At 40.8% G+C, this 20972-nt stretch overlaps 1 protein-coding gene across 3 annotated transcripts in view; it reads left to right on the top strand.

The window, feature by feature from the left end:
• The first annotated feature begins 2425 nt into the window (after positions 1-2425).
• Positions 2426-20972, top strand: part of PDS5B (PDS5 cohesin associated factor B) — a 113769-nt gene continuing 95222 nt past the window's right edge. For 2 of the 3 annotated variants that reach the window (XM_075050611.1, XM_075050609.1), the window contains exon 1: positions 2426-2578. The gene's annotated coding sequence lies outside the window, so the exon portion shown is untranslated. The remainder of the gene's footprint in view (positions 2579-20972) is intronic. The other variant, XM_075050610.1, reaches the window with a different exon arrangement.

Here is a 20972-nt window from a genome sequence, read left to right as displayed (position 1 = left end):
AGACTGCACGGCAGAGCTGTTCTCTTTTAGGACTGCATCGAAAAGGCACTGGGCACTTGTTACTCCCTCCTGTAGGCAGAATATGGGTCCTTAACACTTTCCTATTATCTTCTGAGGAAACTCCTGCGCAACACGCCTAGCGAAGCCACCAAACGAGTGCGTAAGGAGGTCTTGGGCGGCTTGCCGGTTAGCTGACAGATCTCGCCGGCGCCGAGGAACGGCAGCTCCATGCTGCCTCCTGCCGCCCGCGGCGCCGGGACGGCTTCGGCCTCGGCCTCGGCCTCCCTCAGCCCGGCGGCGCCTCCTCACGGCGCGGCCGCCCAACCGCCGTCACTAACCGCCGCGGGCCGCTTCCCACCTGCCTCCCTTTGGGGCGAACCGGGGGCCGGAGGGGTGAAGGGGAGCGAGCTGCCCCCCCCCGCCCCGGACCGGCGGGAGGAGCGGTGTCGGGCGGGCTCCCTCCTGAGGGCCGCGCACGCTACTGCGGCGGGGGCGCCGGCAACCGGGCGCCCCGTCACGTAGCGCGGCGCCTTGTAGCCAGCACCGCGCGGAGGGGCGAAACCGAGAGGGGGCGGAAAAAGCGGGGAGCGGGGGGGGGGGGATGTGAAGAATTACCTGCACAATGTCGATTTCTGAAATTTTAAAGAGTCTCAGCGCGGGCACGGAAGAAAAGGGCAGAGCGTAACTGCGGGGGGCCCCCGTTACACGGCACCTCGTTCTGCTGCTCGAAGCGTTCGCCTCTCCAGGAGCCCTGACGGGAGCTGAAGGTGCTGCTGCAACCTGCTCCGTCGGTGGAAACGGAGCGAAACGTTTGCGGACGAAGTACGTCGGCCCGCTAGCTACTCTCGGAGTTACGCGCGTGGTTTTGCAATTTCAATCGCTATACGAATGTTTAACTTTGCTGGTTGCACGCACGTGCAAGCGCTGCACAGGAAAAAGAAGATGGGTTCCCCAACCCCAAAATTTTATATCTCAGTAAGGCCAGATAGATGGCAGCGGGGGGATTGAGGGGAAATTGGTCAGCCTGCACCAAAAAATTATACCCGTGACTGCAAGTGCAGGATCCTTCCTGATAATAAATATAAAATTGTCAGACAAAGTATTCCTCTCTTTTCTGCCCGTGCAATAGTACTTTTGTTTTCAGGAGGAGTAGGACAAACCTAATTCACCCCAAAACATAAGGGCAGTTTTGGGGCCTAAAAAGTGATTTTTACGTAATAGTTCTGGCAACTTATCCTGGTAGGACTGATGTAGCCTGTATTACAAGATGAGGCCTTTTAACTTAGTTTAAAACTTGAATGAAAATGAGGCAAGCTGGTTACATGTGTTAGCAAGTTCAGAAAGTGCGAGGGAACTCATTTAAAGGTTTAAAATACTAGTTACAATGTCTTGGCTAACATGCTGTTGAAGTATGTTTCTCACACTGGAGGAAGCCCAGAGTGCATTTCTGCAGATCTGCGGAGTACGACTTACGTTTTTTTAAATCATAATGCTCTAAACACTCCCATGTTCTCCCGATGTGTCGTTCATAAACGCAGAATTTTATCTGTCGCAGTGAGAAGAAATTACATCACTTTTCTGTTTGCGTTTTCCTGTCAGGGTGCCCCTGAAACTCTTGCACTCACTGAAGCAAAACCGAAGGGTTTGGTGAGCGATTCCTGCTACTTTTCCTGCTCTTTCTCCGCAGCTAAGCAACTTTATTCCTTATTGTTTTACAACAGCCCTTCAATAATTTGTGTCGTTCGGGGGAATAACTTGGTTCGCTAGTCCACGCGGCGCGCAGCAGCAGAAAACGGACGGCGGTTCGCCTGTCAACCGCCCGCCCGCTCCTCTCTCGACCCCGGGGCCCTTTCGCGTTAATCCCCGGCTCCGATTCTCCTCAAGCGCTGCAGTTTCCGCGGCCAAGGACCGCTGAAGCGAGGTGCTCTGCCGCAGCCCGGCAATCCCGCCGGTCGCCTTTCTTAAACCTAGTTCCTGGCTTTCGGCAAAGGATTCGTACCGTGCTTGTGCGGCTACCGAGGGTCTTCCGGGGGAGGGAGGCAGCCTTAGTCGCCGGTTTCCCCGGCTGGAAAGCCGAGGGCCGGACTGGGCCCCGGGGTGCGAGCACGCGTGGGGAGGGGGTCCTGGCTCTTAGCACCCCCCCCCCCACACACACACCCCGCCTTCATCGCCTGTCAGCGGTGCTCCGCGCCTCCCGCCGGCGGCGGCGCGGAGGACAGGGCTGACTGGGCGGCGGGCCGCCCCGGCCGGGGATCGCTGGCCGGCGGGCCCTGTGACCGGCGGCTCCGGCCGGTGCCCGCGCTGTGGCGGCGGTAAAGCGGCAGCTGCGCGGGCCGGCAGGGGGCGCTGCTGCCTCGCTCTGGCCCCCTTCGCTTCCCTCGGCGGTTCCATTGGAGCAGCCGGAGACAAGTTGGCGCCATTTTGAAGCCGACAGGGGGACCGGGGCGAGCTGCGGAAGGGGAGGGGGTTAGAGGCGATTGGCTGCGGCGACGGCGGCAGCTCCTCTCCCAGCCCGGAGCAGCGGCAGCGCGGAGCGGACCCGCCTGGGACTAGCGAGGAGAGGGCGGACTGCGGCGGGGTAAGGAGCCCGGCACCCTCGGCCGCGGTTACCCCCACCCCGTCCCCGCTCCGTTTTCCCCCTTTTTTTTCTGTTGGCGGGGGCGAGGGGGCGCCCGCTCGGACCGAGCTCCGCGGCCAGCGCTGGAGAAGGAGGAGGGGGAGCGGTTGGGGGGGTGGGGGGTGAGAAGAAGACCTCTCCTTGGCCCGTAGCGGAGCCCCCACTCCCCCCCTTCCCATCCCCCTCGCCCCTTCGCGGGGCTGCTCCCCTCCCCCCTTTCCCGTGGCCGGCGTCACAAATTAAATTTGCCGCCCCCCCCCCCTCTCAAAACGCCCCGGGGCCCCGCGAGGGGGGTGACCTTGGCTGGGCTGTGCGCTGCCCCCTCGCTCGGAGCGGGGGCCTGAGGGGGAGGGGGGGGGGTCACACACACACACCCCCCCCCCCCCAGGTGGCCCGGCGGGCGGTGTCGCGCGCTCAGCGCCGGTGGCGGGAGGCGGCGGCGGCCGAGGCGGGGGGGGGGGGGAGGCGGAGGGAGGCTGCTCGGCCGTTGTGGTGAGCGATCGCGGTTCCCTCGGGTGTCCCCTCCCTGCCCCTCGCAACCGGCCTAGTCCCCGCTCGGGCTGTACCGGGGCTCCCGCCGCTTCGCGCGGCTGACCGGGCTTGGCGAGGGGGGACACCCCCCCCCCCCGGCCTCCGCCCGGTTCGGTCTCTCCGCTCCGCACTTAGGGATCCTCAGCTGTGAGGAGCTGGCGGCCGCCGAGGACCTCGGTTTGGTGGGTCCCTACTTGTGCGAACCCGTTTCTTTCATGCTGGCTTTTTTTTTTTTTTTTTTTTTCTCCTCCTTCCCCCCCCTTTCTTTTTCCCTCCCACTTTGCATCAGGCTCTGTTAGAAAGCGCTCGGGAAGGAAGGGGGGGGGGTAGTTGCCGCCGCCTGGTAGGTGGAAAACTATGAATTTTACATCTGAATTGCCAGATGGAGAATGGTTAATTTATAGGTTATGTATTGTTTACGTTGAGAGCCTCTGGTCAGGAATCTAGGTATGTAACTTCATCCCGCTGCAAATAAATCACTATCTGTTCTTCAAAACAAATCAACAATTAATGACGGTGAACAATCCTGGAAAATTAAACTGCAGCAGACCAGCTCCTACAGAGCTGGATGTTGTCGTGCAAGCCTTATTCTGACTTTTATGTTTGCTTCCTGCACGGTCGCTTGCTGAGAGCTGTGATTATTTTGTTAGGCGTCCTCTTTTCCCTTTTAACACAACTGCTGAAGTATTCTCGTGTTGGTCTTTGTTTTGTGTTTGCTGGGTAGGTGCTTTGGCTGTAATTGATTTCTCTGTGCTGGGGGTGCAATAGAAGGACTGTTGAAAATTTGAGTGGCTTTATAGTTGAAAATGGGTGTCAGATCACATTTTGGGAAGGAGATAAGGTGACGTGCATTCCTTCAGGTTTTCCCCTTCCGAACTAGTGGAATTGTTCTGCTTTCAGCTGATGGAAATTTTGCTTGGTATGTCTTGTATGCATTATAGATATGCTCTAAATATTACATCTGCTTGTGTGAAGTAGTATCTTAAAAAGGTGTGAAACAGCTGAATGTATGCTATGCTCAGAGTACCCTAAAAGAAAACGGTGAGTGACAGACAATCAGGTAAGATAGTTTAATGGAGGTGTATGTATCGTGTTCATCACCGGCATTTGAAAGCGTGCGCTACTGGAGAAAGTAGTTTAGTACTTTAGTACTTGCATGACATCTTGTGTCTGTGTTTGAAGCAAGGTTGTACTTTATTACTGTGAGGTGTGGAAGGTGTGTGGTGTGGTTATGTGTGTTGTATTTTGTTTGGGTTTTTTATGATATAGCTCTTACACAGTAGTATTTGCCTATGTGTGTCTTGCATTCCCTTTACTAGTTACTATACAAGCTGGATAAATTGTAGTTCAGTTTTTGATGAAATAGCTAAATAGATCAAATTAATGGAAAATCATACGTTTATAAAGCTTGTACGCTTTTTTTTCCTGTGTGCCATATAAATATTGGATTTAGGCTGTATCTAGCAAGCTTATTTATGGACTTAAATTGAGCAAGTCAGCTAAGTCATTATTAAGCTGTAATTAAAAATATAAAAACCAACAGTCATTACTAGCATTTGGAAAAGCATAGTAATGAAATATAGGCATGACCTCAGGCATTATCCATTTTTTGGCTCTAGAGCAGGAGGCTCTGTTGCCTCCTGTAGATCAAAAGAGATGCATTTTCTTTTGGGATATGTTGCTTTCTACCAGGCTCTCAGGTTATGCTTTTTTCCTCTCTGTCTCTTTCTTTCTTCAGTCACACAGTTTATATTCATACAGAAGAGTAAGAGGTTGTATGGGTATCTGTAGGAGGCTTTTAGTAAAGGATTTTTATTTAAAGGTTTTTAGAGTAAATGGTTTTTCTTTAAGCCTGAGTGTGGAAGAGGTGATAAAGGCTACTTGTTGCACAAGGAGAATTTTCATGGGAGCAGTGAATAAGAAAATGTGAATAGTAAAAGCATGCAAAGTAGGAAATGGAGGAAAATATGATATTACAACTCATTATTTTTCCCTACCAGTTTCATGCTAATATATCTTTCTCTTAATATTACTTACCCCAAATACATACCTTTCTCTCTTGACATAGTCCGCCCTGCCCCCCTTCAGAAAAGTTCCTTTATTAGAACCAAAAAGTAGTTCTGGTGTGTGGTACTGACAAGTGGTAAGGTAGTGTATCATACTCCTTTTAACAAGTTTCTAAAGTAATGGTGTTTTTACTGTTAGCACAAAATGTCAATACTGCAAACTGAAATAATCTTTGGAAAGACAGAGAATATTGGAGGCTTTCAGTCAGTTTTGAAACTAACCGGTAAAGGAAAACTGAGGAAACTTTATTTTTTGAAAGGATGTGTTAGTGTGACAATCCTTGGTGGTGAAGTTGTGTTGATTTACCGGATTTGTAGATCCTCTGGACTACTTGAACAGCATTGACAGATCCTGGAAGGAATCATGTGCAGGCTTTTAAAGAATTGCAAAATATATGCTTAAAAAAGCCACAAAAAAACCCAACCAATAAACAACTCTCCTTGTCCTCAGAGGTTCAACACCTAAAAGTTAAGACTGTGCATGTATGTAAATGACATACCCATTGGTCTTCCACTGGTGACATCTTCAGTTGAATGTAGTCTCGCAGAAAGCTTGATTTTTTTTTTTTCTGCTTAATTCTGACACTTCAAAAATACAGTGTATGAATGAAAAGAAACTTTGTTATTTTAGCAAGTTAGTGTTATTGGTTATTTCAAAAGCTTTTTGGAACATTTTGGATTCTACAATAAAAGTGCTATAAATGTAATTACTCTAACACATCTAACTTGAAACAGTTCTGTGAAATACAACTAATATTTCAACTTAGTTTTTAAGACTCAAAATGTTAACACCCCTGCTCCTTTTAAAGGTTATTACTGTGTGTCTCTGCATATACTGCTTTTCAACCTTTTCTGAAGTGTGAGGAAGTCCTTGAAGTAGGTTCTGAGGATTAAGACCTCCATTACTTTGGCCCCATCTGTGGAACTTACTCTTTCACATCCTGTCCCAAGCATTGGAAAAACATTCTGCATAATTCTGCTTGTTTTATACTGCCTGATCTTCAGCCCTGTTATTTTAGCACATGACAACTTTGGTATTAATATGCTTAAAGAAATAAGAAAAGCGCCATACCTCATTGGGAACAGATGGGCGTGTTTGTCCTAATCATCTTGTGTCTGTCACCATTTATATGGTAGTACCGTAACCAGGGATCAGGACCCCATCTGGGGTTTTCTAATTTAGACCCTGTTCTTTAAAGATCGATTCCAGACAATACTAACTGTGTGTACTTTTTCTCTGACTTAATTAGAAATCCTTGTGGATGCTTCTGCTGCTGAAATGAGATGCTTCGCTTGCACGCTTTCTAATGGACAAAAAAGACGCGAAGTTAGCAGTCAGAAGCGTTATTGTCTTAATTGCTTCCATTGTATAGTCACCTAAACTACATTTTGTAGGTCTTTTAAGGAGGACTAGGTTCAGCTAAAGCATAATTGTTAACCACTTAGAAAGTAACTGTTGAGTGAGGTTTTCCACCTTTTGTGTAAGTATGCCAATTGGTTGTCCACAACTTCTTTGAAAGCAGCCTCTGGTTCTCTCCGAGACATCCCCAGTGTATCTGCATCGTAGCTCAATTCAACATCAAGAGTCAGTATTCTGAAAGTGTTAGAAAGGAGGGGACACCCCCCTCCCCCCCCAAATCAACAACTAATTTTTTTTTTATTAAGAGAAGGTGGAAAAAAAAAAGAACAGTTACCCACACGGAGGGCAAACATACTGCTCATGAGGAAGTCTTTAAAAAAAATAAATCTGCATCGCAACTTTCTGTATGTCGTCTTTGAGCCAGCTTAAGTTTGACCGTGCAAGTTCTATTGGTACTACTTTGATACTTGGATATAGAGTTTCAATGAAGACAATCAGATTTCTGGGAAGTCTTTGTTTGGCTCTGCATTTGTTAGGTTTCTGTTCTCAACAAAAAAGAATTGAGATGAGTTGTCAGTTATGAAAAGTGAGCAAAAGATACTTCATGGAAACTTTTTACTGTCTTCAGGGTTGTTTTTTCTTTTCCCCTTCATCTACCCACTTAATTCGAAAGAGTTTTCATGGGGAAAATGTACAGAGGTGCTAGGTGGTTTACAATTAGGTGTGATACTATCTCTGGTAATTATTTTGGTGTTTGACAGTTCAGTATGAAGCATTGTGTGTAGTTCATTCCTGTACATAGAAACAAAGCTTTTTATGCCTTCAGCTTCTGAAAGCTTTGTGTGGCATGATGTCTATGGATACTCTGTGCGCCATCCAGAGCTTTTCAAAGGTCTAAGGGAGACAAATTGTGGACACCTAATTCATGGTATATAATTAAGTTTACATTGGGTTTTCTTCCTCTGAAAGTATGAACTAGTCAGAATAAGGCTATAATATTTTGCTTTCCTGGTTTTTGGAAATGAAAGAAAGAATGAATGAGCCCAATGGTAAACTCTTCAGAAGATTTGTGAGGGAGTTTTTCAGAGAGATGGCAAGTAGGAGATGCATTTCCCTTCCATTTGCCCAGCTTAGATTATGCAATCCATAGTTCTTGGAAGCATTTCTGTAACTGAGGGAATTAAGAACAGAGATTTTCATGCATGTACAATTTTTGGAAAGAAATATTCTGTGCTTATTTTTAATGGCTGGTATATCTGCACTTTGAGAACTCAAAATATTTAGAAAGTCTTCTCCAAGTTACAAATGTTGCCTGTAGTAAACTCTCCATCAAGGTGTTTGTACAGTGTTATATATGAGCACATTTAGAGTAACTTTATTTCTTAATGGATCATTGCCCCCTTATTCTTCTATATTACATACAAAAATGCCTTAAAACAATATCCAAATTCCAATTTCTTTTTAAAAATCAGAAACAGTTTTAATTCATTTCTGTCCTCATAAGTACGTGTTTAGTTGTTTAGTCTTTAGTTATGATTTTTATATAGTTTTTTTCAACTTGCTGTATTCAGGTATTAGAGCTGCGTATCAAAGTTGGCTGACATATTTTCCAAAAGCTGGAAAATGTGAAATGAATTGACAGAGAACTGTGGGAAGGGAAAGCATATCTGGTGATTTGGGTGATTGAATGTCACTTTGGAATACTGGAATTCTTTCTTTCTGTCAGTTTCTTGTGATCCCAGATAAGTCTGTTTAAACCAAACTTTCCACAAGAGCTTATTAGTAGTGTGTTGATTTCCTGGGAGACAGGCTGTAGACCCTGACTACTTCTGCATGGCTCAACAAAAGCTTTAGTTTCAGACATTGGGCTGGATAATACAGTGTACTGTAAAAGTTGTGCCCTAAATTTCTCTAACTGTGCAGGCAAAAATTGGGGGATTGCTCTTAAATTTCATTTTGTAACTTGGGTTACTCATCTATAAAATGGGAAGCATACCCATTTTTTATGAATAATTTTGTGAAAGTGTTGTGCGAACAAGTTAATTCTTAAGGCACCCTAACATACTGCAGTGGTGAGTCCTGTACAGGAGCCCAGTAGGAAATTAAGTCTCTTCAGAGCAAGGTTTAAATAGGGTGTCATAAGGGACACACATTAAATTACAAGGAGAAAAATCGAATAGCTGCTTTGCCTTGAATGAGAAGTCCTGTGGTATGGAAGAAGGTGGTGAAGGATCAGATAAATCGGCTCCTTGGTGTGTATTGTCTTTAATACTGTATAAGGAACCTTAATTCTGATGTTTCCTAACTCTTAATAACTGATTTTGCAACTGTTTTAATACTTTTGCTGTTCCTTTTTAAGCAAACTTAGTAAACAAATTCACTGTGTGGAGGTGCTCCTGTGAGTCATTAGGTTGTAACCTTTAGCTACATGTAGCTACTACTAATTAAATTAATGGAATGGTATTAGTAGCAATAACTTTTTCTCTTTTAACCAGCATTAAGTGGGGTGAGGTACAAGAGCTTTTCAGTGGATTCTTACAAATGCTCATTATTGGTAGAAAAGCATAAGATGATTGCACGTTGTACGGCAGGTCGTAGAAAGGACTGAGTTCTGTTGTATGTATGTTCCCTTCCCACAGCTGATCTTTCTGCTCTGGTCTCTGTATACTGACTTCTCTGTCTAGTTTGTCCTCATACCTCTTCAGGCTTCTGAGTCCAATCCTTCATTGTCTAAGTAAATCCTACTTCCTCTCTCACGTTGTTCAACAGTGTTTAGACTTCCAGGCTTGAGGTTCCTAAACTGTGGTGTATGGAGTATGTGTGGGGTTTTGGGGAGGTGTTTTTTGGGGGTTGTTCCCCAACTCCCATTACCTTTGGTTCTCGGTTGCATGCCTTTTCCATGGCCCCTAAACTTTCTGCGCCATTTGCCCAATACAGCTTGTTGGTCCCTGCAGTGGAGTTGGTAGAATTAAGTGTGTCCATACCTCAGCTGTTTCCATGCTAAGCTGAGCTTTTTGTCTTGAAGTCTTAATGAAGACAGACTGCTCTTTAGCTGAGAATCTGGCTGAGGTGTGGACAATTCCATTTTTTTCTGCTAAAGAAACAGCAACATCTGGCTGTGAGCGGACAGGTGGATTAGTGATGGATTCAGTTGTCAACAGGATTTACCAGAGATGTTTGTTAATCTCGAGGTTTGGCTATGTTAACCTTCTAACTTCAGGGGAATTAGGAGACAGCAACCTATAATGTGCACATGAACGGTTCTTGTACCTGAACTAATAGGTGGGAACTATCTGAACTGTGGTATCTTGATTGTATGCATACAGTCATAGTGCAAGCAGCTCTATTTATTAATACTTTAAAGCTTGCTCCTTTCAGTTGCAAACCCCATCCTTTTAACAATGAATGAAGAGTGGTTTCTATTGAGTTTTTTTACTGCTATCTCTTACAGGCTTTACTTGTGTTCCTAACTTTCTATGTATGGAACATAGACCAGTAGGTGCGTGTGTAGGGTTTTTCGTTGTTGTTTTGGTTTGTTTTTTTGTTAATGCTGATGCACTTTAGATTTCTCTCCTGGGTAGATTTTTGTCCTTCTTGGGGGGTGGTGTGGTATGGGGGTATTGTAAGCAAGTGATCCAGTCAATTAAAATGAGGTATGTGGCCTTACTATGTATCAGCACAGATCTAAGTGATCTGTGAGTTAAGCCAAGTGAAGACATAACCTGCATACTAATGCACACAAAGAGTTTGGCTATCACTGTGCAGCAAATATGTCGTAGAATCACAGAACATCTCAAGTTGGACGGGACCCATAAGGATCATCAAGTCCAACTCCCTGCTCCTTGCAGGACTACCTAAAGCTAAACTGTATGACTAAGTGTCATCCTGATGCTCCTGAACTCTGACAGGCTTGGTGCTGTGACCACTTCCCTGGGGAGCCTGTTCCAGTGACCGACCACCCTCTCGGTGAAGAACCTTTTCCTAATGTCCAAACTGAACTTCCCCTGACACAGCTTCATTCTGTTTCCTCATGTTGTAATGTGAGTGATGAGCTGCAACTGAAGGATAACTAAATATTAAGCATGAGTTTCAAAAGGAAAAACAAACCACGGAGTTTGAAAATTTTCAATCAAGAAGGTTAGTGTAGCTGTAATAGTACATACACTCCTGTTTGTACCTAAGCCAGGATTAAAATGTATTGGTGTATATAAATTTCTGAAAGCAGGTGCAAAGAAGATAGAGCCAGGCCATCTTCAGTGGTGCCCAGTGACAGGACCAGAAGCAATGGGCACAAACTGAAACACAGGAGGTTCCCTCTGGACATCAGGAAACTCATTTTTACTGTGAGGGTGACCGAGCTGTGGCACAGGTTGCCCTGGGAGGTTGTGGAGTCTCCAGCCTTGGAGGTGCTTAAAAGCCATCTGGATGCACTCCTCAGCAACTGGCTTTAGGCGACCCTTCTTGAGCAAGGGCGTTGGACCAGGTCACTTCCAGAGGTCCCTTCCAACCTTAACCGTTCTGTGAAAACACAACCCCACAGGGCTAAATAATTCTAAGGGATGAATAACTATTAAAAGAAGTTACAGGAGTGAATAGGTTATTGGCAAAGAGAGCTTACATGTTAGTTGACTGTAGGGATAAATGTCAAAGGTAAGTTAGACTTTGCAGATTGAAACATCAGAAGAGTCTTCAGCTTCAGCTTTTTAAAGTGGTCTTACTGGTAGGTTCCTGTATGATAGCGGATGAATAGACTGTCACTTGAAGTTTCTTCTAGTCCTATGGTCTTAAAAACCTACCACTAATGCACTTAGTTCGCTTGGTTGTAGTAAGTCTTCATCTAATTTGTGCTTTGTAATCACAATTATGGGTTCGTTCTCTGTCTTCAGGGACACAATTATTTTTTCAGTCTATGGTTTTCTGTCAGAAAGTTTTGCAAAAAGCAAATAAAAATGTTCTAGTTAACTGGGGGAAAAAAAGCTAAACTCATATAAGCCATCTGGGTAGACAACTTCTGTTTGCAAAACACCCAGCTGAATGTGATTTTAGTACTAAGATTTCTGTATGCAGCCCTAATATAAGTGTGTGTTTGTAATTCTTATTGATTAGGGGTGGATGCAGTGTTATTTAGCACAACATCTGACTTTGCCGTACAATACTCACGCTTTCTTTTAGGTCTTACAATTCGGTCCATCTCACTGGCACTTTTTGTTTGATCTTTAGTAATTGTGTATTGAATCATTTACAACAGGGTGTGAGACATTTAGTTTTGTACTTTTTAATACTATATACAAAGTTAGGAATGAAAAGAGTCTCATTTATGTATATAAATGCTGAGTCGTCACTAAAGCAATTTTGTATTGGTTGTCCATCTGTGAAATTTTACAAAATGTTGGTTTGCTTCTAGAATGCGTAGTATTCTTAATGTTTGGGTTTGTGGGTTTTTTTTGGTGGTGTTGGTTGGGGGTTTTTTTTGTGTGGTTTTTTTTGGTAAGAGTGAAAACTTTCACGGTAAGGCTCAATAAGGCATTTTTTTGCCAAATAAATGGTATACTAAAATAATACCAAGTGCTGTTTCCTCCCAAGGGGCAATACAGTGATTAAACTTGATTTGTACCTGATGTTTGTCTGTTATAGTTGTATTCTGCTGTCATGTTCCCCTTCTTTTCCCCATGGCTTCCATGCCACTCTTGTGTGTTTTCTTTTCTCCCCTTGCATATAAATACTACAGACATTAGCCTTCTAAAACAACGCAATGCAAGATATCTGAGGCTTTTATGACTTTTTTATATTTGTTATGCTGTTTTGAAAATAGAGTTCATGTAAAGGAAAACTAATTCCTACTTCCTTACCCCCATTCCTTTCCAACTGTTGGAGGAAGGAAACAAATCATTCTTGCCCTACTAAATCTTAAAGTATCTTCCCTGCTAAAAGAGGACTGTGTCAAAATTACAGCCATAGACTAGTGATATTGTGAAATTTTGATACTTAGGCTGGTTGTCAGTTCTCTTGTTTTGGAGTAACAGTCTAAGAACTTTCTGTGAGTGTTTCTGGTGATTCTGCTAAAAGGAAGTATTTTGCAGAGTGAAAGGCCTGCTTTTTCAAATAATTATTCATGCAGCCTACAACAGCAAGATACTAATCTCCTTCATATACTGATTGAGGTCTGCCATATTCTATTTGGATATTTTGCTTCAGCTATTGACCAGAAAGTTGTTCCAAAACTTTAATTTAAAAACTAGAAGTCATACTCTAATTATCAGTTTTTCTTCATTGCCTGAACTATTTATTTTTGAGCTTTTTGTCTTATGGTGGTTCGTTTTCTTTGGGTGGGATCTTCCAGTATTTCTGCTATTTGTAGTGATTTCTGCCCCTCCTCCACTTATCCTTCTGACTGTCTTTTGTCGTCTCTGTAGATACACTCTCCTGATGTAGTAGACTTTGTATGCTTTTTCCAATTTAAATTACCTTGATGATAGGTGCTGGTAGTTGTACATAGTATTCCAAGCAAGTTCTTGCCAGTACTTTAAAATCTGTTTTAGATGTTGAGGTTTTGGTTTTGTGTATTTTTTGTTTGTTTGTTTTTTGAAGGACCTTGTCTAAAACTAATTTTGTATAGCACTAGTGTATAGTCTTGTGGCGATTTTCTATGCCTGACCCAGGCATAGGACCCCCCCTCAACCACCTGTTTTTTCCCCTTACAGTTGACTTTCAGACTTGCAGCATGTATTCTTGTTTGGAGGTTCAAATGCAGTCTTTATACTTAAACATTTCTGTTTCTCTAATCTTTTATTTCAGTGTTTTACTGCTTGCCAATCTGATCCATTGCTTCATCTATCCATCTACGATTTCCACTTTAGTGCTTACATAATAAATGACTTTCAGTGCAAGGGAGGTGCAAATTGTTTTATCACAGACTGATCAAACATAAATTGTCCCAGGGTAATATGATAACCTTATAAGTTACATTTATCCCTGTATTTAAAATTTTTATTTTAGCCTGCGGATTTTTTCTAACCTCTTGAAATAGTATTGATATCAAAGTAGTGCAGCTGTAGTGGCAGTATTACTTTTTTGCTCTGCGTTGTTAGTGACAGTGCTGCCTTTATTTTCTTGTACTACACCTTAATTTTTAAAGTTATTTTAAATTTTTAAAATTGAAGTGTACTACACCTTGATTTTTAAATACCTTTAAAAAGCTTTGCTTACCACACTGGTTCATGAATTCTCACATGGTGTCTGTGCAGTTGCTTTGATTTAAAAATGTGAAGTTCTTAAGTGTAGACACAGTAACTTCTAGTTGAATGTACCTGTGACCATTTGCCACAGGAATGAAGTTTTACCTGCTATTTCTTTGAAAATTGGTATTCAGCTGACTTTTTAGGGTATTTCAGTATCTTCTCGATACCCAATCATTACTGTGCAGTAGTACTTTTTTTTTTCTTGGTTTTAGCTATTGAAGTCTTTTTTTTTTTGAGTTTGTTTACAATAGCCATCTCAGTTTGGCTCCAATTCTGTCTTTATTCCTGTATTTCCCAGTCCTTGTGGTACAAATCTCTTGTCTTGAGGGCTGTGATTACTACTTACAACTTTTACTAAGTGGTTGTTTGAATTCACTTAGTAGTATGGAAACTTTCCTTGCACCCCAATCAAGGGGACAAACAGTTTAAATCTCACTTCTGTTCGTTTGGCATGAACGTTGCCCATGACCACCACGTTGGAATTGTATACATCTCCAAATCACTTCTGCTTTCAATTTGTGCCTTTCAAAAGAGAGACTGCTTGTGTCAATTTAATATAAACTTTGATTGTCTCTGAATGTTGGCAAAATCATAGCCTGTGGGATTACATACTTACGCGATACTGTTTGTGAAGCTTAAGTTTTGTCATGCGTATATAGGTTGGAGAATAACCTGTATCTTGACTAAATGTGACATAGAGGGTGGTTCTGGTCATCCAAGTATGTGCATGTGGCTTTCTTGACAGAACAGTTTTTGCATTCCAAGTTTCCTACTGACAGCAGTATTCTCAGATGCAGTAATAGTTAACGAGGTGGCTCATATGGACAAATTTCACTGCTTCTCCTCAGTATTGTATGGCTCAAATGTACAGACAGAATGTTGTGAACATTTCTTACCTTTCTGAAAACCACCTGTATGGGTAATGTTGGTGTGTGTGATAGTTTCATGTGGTGGAATGGAAGCAGAATTATCCTGCGACTGATCCATGTGCTATTGGTTCACTATCTGTGAAATGCTGAAAGATGTGCAGAACATTTATTCTTATGGTCTCAACTGATACTCAGAGCTCACTGAGTTGCACTCTCCATATTTGTGGGGGTATAAACAGGATTGCAAGTGTGTCCCTTGACAAACGTATTTTAAACACAAGTATTTCAAATTTCTTGCCAGCACCAGAAAGGCAGAGTATCTCAAAGGCATCCTCTAAAGAAGCCAGATGAATATGTCAAGGTGAGGTAATGTATGAAATGAGTCTTCCTTCACCAATGGTGAACTTCATGGGCTTTTGTGCGCTTTGCAATCTTGCATAATTCTCCTTGAGTGTTGTTTGTAGTAGTTAAATTACCATGCTTTATTTTCAACTCTCATCACTATTATTTCAAAGTAGTGTGCCTTCACACAAAACACTGGCATTTCAGGTTAGTACTGATCAGTGTGAGTACTCTGTATGAGCAACTGAGTTCACTTTTTAATTTTTTTCTTTGTTGCAGTCATAACATCAGCAAGAAGGGTGGGAGAAATCTGATTTCTTGAGATAGGTCAATACATGCACTTAAATTTTAATCTTGCTTAGACCATGCCTTTAATGTAGACTCTAGGTATTTTTTTGACTGCATTCTTTAGTAAACTCGATTCAAATCTTTCTGAAGTATAGGCTGTCAAGGCATGGACATAATCAATAAAGACAATTTTTGTAGGCTTTATTCAAATCTAGAGTCTGTAGAGAATGTGCATATCATGGCTTTTCAGAAGCTTTGGGTAAGTTTTCTTGGGGGCAAAGAATATATTATAATACTCTTATGCTAAAGAGTACTGTTTCCTAAATTCATATTTGTATTCTAGAGGAGAGGGAAACTACCATCTTTTTAGACAGCACTGTCAGATTTCTGATACATTGAGTTTAGTTTTCTTCATCTTGGATTTATTCTTGGACATGATTGAGTCATTAACACTCAACTGAAGATCCTTTACATAAGATATATAAGTATTTCAAGTTTGTCAAAGCTGGAGTGAGTGAATTTTTTTTTAAATGGAGATTGTTAAGAAAAGGTAACAAGAAGTGTTAGCAGCTTCTCTAATGTAGCTAAACTTCACAGTGTTTGATGGTGACCGTTAGTACGTGAGGAGGTTTCATCCTTTGAAGGTTAAGGTGAAAAGGTCATTGTCAGAAACTTAATGGCTTTTTCTCAGACTTGATGAAACTTAACCTCTATTCTCTGCACCTGTTTTTCTTCCCGCTTCTCCTCCCCACTATAAAAGTGTTATCTTTTCACAAAATCCTTTACATCTAAGCTGTACATCCAATACTACATTTCTGATTTTGTGAGTATAATGACATCCTACCTATTTGCAGCTCCTTCTATGCATTCTTTTTCCATTTCCTTAAGAAATTTTATTTTTGTAGAGCAAAATAAATTACTTATTACAGGACTGGAAATGTTTAGTAAGGGTATTAGGTGAAAACTGCCATGTTCTTGTCCAACCAAATTTAAGTTCAAGCCAATTTGAATGACTTATTGTACTTTTTTTGCAATATTGCCATTTTTGTAATTTCCCATATTTGCATTCAATGCTAAACACTGAGGACTGGTCATAGCCTGCTTGTTAGGCACTTGCCGTTTTTTAAGCTTTTATGTAGTATGCTTGCATAATATGACCACCTAACAAGCAATGAGATGGAATGTTTTCCCTAGTATGTGGCTGACAAATATATTGCAGATGTCTATTTTACTAACATAATATTTTGTCAGCCTACACTCTTTTCCACTTTGTGAAACAAATAATTACACTTTTTAAAATCTTAACCAGTATTTCCTTGTTCAGTTATGTTTTTACTATTTTCTTTCTCCGTCAGAATCTTTTGCTGTAGTCTTCCAACTTTTATCTCCTTGTTGTTTCTTTTCCTGCAGCCATGCACAGAAACAAGAAATTATAATTGTAATGCTTCCAGTCCATATTACTTAGTCTTGGGTAGAAGTATGAAAGCTGAGATCCCACGGTAACAGGGCAATTTTGTTTTTCCTTAGGTCGTTGATTGGTTTAGTGGTGAATTCTATTATATAGTTTCTCATCCTTTTGGTTTTTTTTAAACTGGGTTTATTTCAGTAAAAATGCTGTTTCATAAATGGCAAAAAAAAAAGAGGCAATTTCATTATTGCTTTTAATCACATCTGAAAAAATGCTGAAATTTACAAGTTGGGTCACATACCTTGTGGAAGCTGCAAGTGTCTGCAACACCACTGGAGAGAGCTGTATGCTGATATAAGTTGATACTGAATACTGTCTACTTGCTTAATTTTTGGGAGACTTTCTCTAATGAAGTTTGAAAAAATCCTAGCAGCAGAAATGGGGACTTGCCTGGGATCATTTCCTTACTGATTGCAAGGACAAGTACTATATTCTATGTAAGTTGCTTAAGATTTTTTTTAAGCAGGCATATGCTGACTTTGGTACCATGGCTTGTCTTAATGTTCTGTTCTTTATTCTTATGTGTTAGTTCTTTTCCTGAATCCTCCAAATCCTCTGTATATTGTGAAAATATCTTTTCTTGCAGTTACTACCTGCACATCTTTTAATTTTCCACAAAGTGTTTACTTAATAAAGAAACTTAATGTGCTTTGCCATAATTTCTAATGAAAGGTTGCAAAATAGTGTTTCCTAATTTAAACAGGTGTTATTACTTATGTATTGACTGTCAAAGGATTGCCATTAATGAGACTTCTGTAGTGAAACCTGATACTTTTCATGTCACTTGCTGTGCTGAGAGTGTTACTTTTGCCTTACCTGGTTTTTCATTCCAGAAGACCTTTAATTAGTGGTTTCTGTAAATTATTCCTGTATCAGTCCTTACTATGTATAGTGCTGCCTTACAGAAATAGGAAGCTAACATGCTCTTGATACTATGAATAATACTAGTAACTTGATGTAATGATAGTTAAGTAAACAGTATAGCAATATAACATTTCTAAAAGAGAATGGAAAGTATTCATCTAGACATTATATCTGAATCAGTATGAAAAATTACTTGGATTTACATGAGCGCACTTCGTCCAACACTCTAAAGTTTTCTATTTTACTCAACAGCAGAAAATTAACTGCCAAGTTTCAGCTTGGAGTGGCTTTTTATAGCCAAGTTATAGCAGTAGATTTATTATGGAAATAGATTTAATTTAGTGGTACTTATATAATGAAAGTCTTTTAACACCTAAGTCACTGCTCACCTTGATAAATTGTTGTCAATCAGTTGTACACAGCAGGAATTTACCAGGATGTAAAGATTTTCTCTAACTGGCTTAAATCATGAAATTATTTGTGTTTTATTAATAATCCTGCTGAAGTAGAAAGATGCCTGCCTCTTCCACTTCTGTAAGTTGCTGAGTAATCTCTTCAGAATACCTTGTTGCATCTTTTGTGGAAATTACAGCTTGACCAATGTCTTCATACATGCTATATTGTTGAAGCAAAGTTAGTCCTCTCAAAGTATTTGTAATGGTTTATATTTATTCATACAAGGATGTTACCTAGTGAGGGTGCAAAAATAAAAAAACCCTGGATATAAATAATAAAAAGAAGTGACAAACAGTATGTTGACAGAGGAACAGAGCTTTGGAGTGAACTCTGTATTGTGGTTTACGATGTGAAAAAGATTTGACTTCCTTGCAATATTCCCTGAGACAATTTAGGGAAAATGTTCATGGGTCTTCTAAACTGTCTTGATATTCTTGATGGAATGGCCTATGACAGTGAGAGGCCACTGGTCATATTGCTTGATAGTGGAGAACCAGTTGATGAGTATTTGCAAATCCTTTTTCTTGGCGACACTTTCTTGTCGTTGGAGTGACATGAACTATGTAAACACATACAGTTAAATCTTTACACATTACAACTCTCTTCTGTGCCAGAAATTTATTAAATTCGCTTAGACTTCTAATAGCTCTGTGAATGTGAAGACAGTGTTATTCCCAGCAGCTCATTGTAAAATGTCTTGCAAATATGGATTTAAAAGTATAAGTGTTTGTATAGGTCACATTTCTGTAAGCTTTCTTAAATTTTGTATACATAATTTAAAAATACTGGTCTCAAGATGTAACTACATAAGTAATTATGTATAGTTCAGTGAAAGTTCTGAAAAATAAGAATGATGAAGTTTGTAAATTTGATCACTTTTTGTAGTGATCTATGTCCTCATGTTTGCATGCTGGATTTTAAAGAGGAGGCCATAGTAAGGCAGGAGACAGACTTGCAAGGAATATAGGAATTGATTTGCTAAAGCTTGCTTCATTTCTTGGAAAAGATTTCTACAAAAATATTTGAAGGATTAAGATTTAAACACATGTATGGATCTCTGAAAAAGTACCATTGACACATGACTTCATGTATGTTAAGGCATAGTTTGTTTAATGATTAGCACAGTTAATTAAATCACCGTAGGCGACGTGAACTGTCATCCAAACAAAATACAATTAAATGGAGTGTGGTTTAAGTCCTCCTTTTAGATCATTGACTTAACATCTGTGATGATATTTATTGACCTATTAAATATATTGCATAGGTACTTAATATGCAAGATATTAATCCATGTTTTATGTGCCTGTGTAATCTGTATTTTACACTATTGAGCAAGTAGAGTATGCGTAGTTAAACTATTCATAAAAATTATGTACTATATAGAAACCATCTGAATATTGAATCTTTTAATATTTAATATCATTGTCAGTAAACTTAGCTGGAACTGAGTAGCTATCGGGTCCTGCCTATTATGTACAGAACTACTAATTTATATTTTATTTATTTGAGTTTGACCAAATTTTTGCAATGGTACTCGTTACTAATTAACTCTCTTTAGAGTAACGAATTGTTCTCCATTTATGGTCTAGCTGATAGTCATAATTTTATATTGAATACAGTCTTTTGATTTAACTTTTGCCACAGGAGGTGGATGACTTTAATCCATCTTATTTTAATGTCCAATAAATGCAACTTCTACTTTTGTTGCTTTGTCCATGCTTTAATTTTCCTGTTATCATTGGACAAAGAGTCTGTATTTTGTCTTCTTTCTTGTCTCTGTTTCTTTTCTTGTATTAGTTTCTTCCACCCCCCCAGTATAATTTAGTTTTTAATTTGACAAGCTTTTTTATACATATCACTTTTTCAGTGTACTTCTACAGACTTGCTCTTGGATCCTGATTTCAAGTCTTTCAAGTTATAGTTGTTTCTGGTGCTTCTGTGTTGAAAGAAGCAGTGCCTAGACATCTTAAGTCTTACTTTATCTATCATCTCCTTCTGTACAAGGAGTGGAATTCATCTTTTAAATGCTATATTGGCTTAAGATGGTTTACTTCGTAGTTTTCAAAGACTTGACTTAGCTTATAGTACTGCTTAACATAACTAAAGCTTGATTGAATCATGATTTTTATTCCTATGTATTAGTATTAGCATTTGTTTGTTATATATTTGTTGAAGTTTCTTGTTACATTTATCTCATTTTTTTTGTTCTTGTATAACAGCAGAAACAGTGCAGATATTGCCAATTAGATAATAAGCTTACATTCTGGCTGGTGCAAAGCATCTTAGTGTCTGGAGTGTTTTCTTGGCTTAAAAAATGTATCCATGTGAGCTTCTTACTTTTTCTTTACTTTCAGACTGAGTATATGGAATATTACAGGATTTCTGAAAACATTGTGGAGAACTTCTAAAGTTTCAGTTGTTAAAAATTTAAAAAAAAAAAAACCCGCCCAAACAAAAAAAAAAACCAAAACCCCCCAAAAGCCCCAAAACAAAACAACCCCACCCTCAGCTGAGTCTCTTGTTGAATCTCAAAGAAACTTTCAAAGAATTGCCCCTTTTCAAAATGCTTGTCATCTTCCAACGTGTTCCACAAGACAGTGCATCTTTAAAAACAAATTTTAAAAGCTGTTTGAAATTCCGTCGTTGGATATCACTTCACTGGCTTATGGTTTTTCATGCTTGAACATGTTCGAGGTACAGCTGGCCTCAAGGCTGCTGTTCTTAGCTGTCACTGTCTTCCTTTTCCCTGACGGACGTTAACTGAAAGAGCTGGTGTAACTGTTAAGTGAAATCATGGAGACTTTAATTTGGCTAGAATCAGGTTAAAAACAAACAAACAAAAAACCCCCAACCAAAAAAATCCTAGATCCTAC

This window comes from Buteo buteo, chromosome 18, assembly GCF_964188355.1.
Source record: "Buteo buteo chromosome 18, bButBut1.hap1.1, whole genome shotgun sequence".
NCBI classification, from domain to species: domain Eukaryota; kingdom Metazoa; phylum Chordata; class Aves; order Accipitriformes; family Accipitridae; genus Buteo; species Buteo buteo.
The sequence above is the reverse complement of the archived record's forward strand: the minus strand, read 5'-3'. Positions and strand labels throughout refer to the sequence as shown.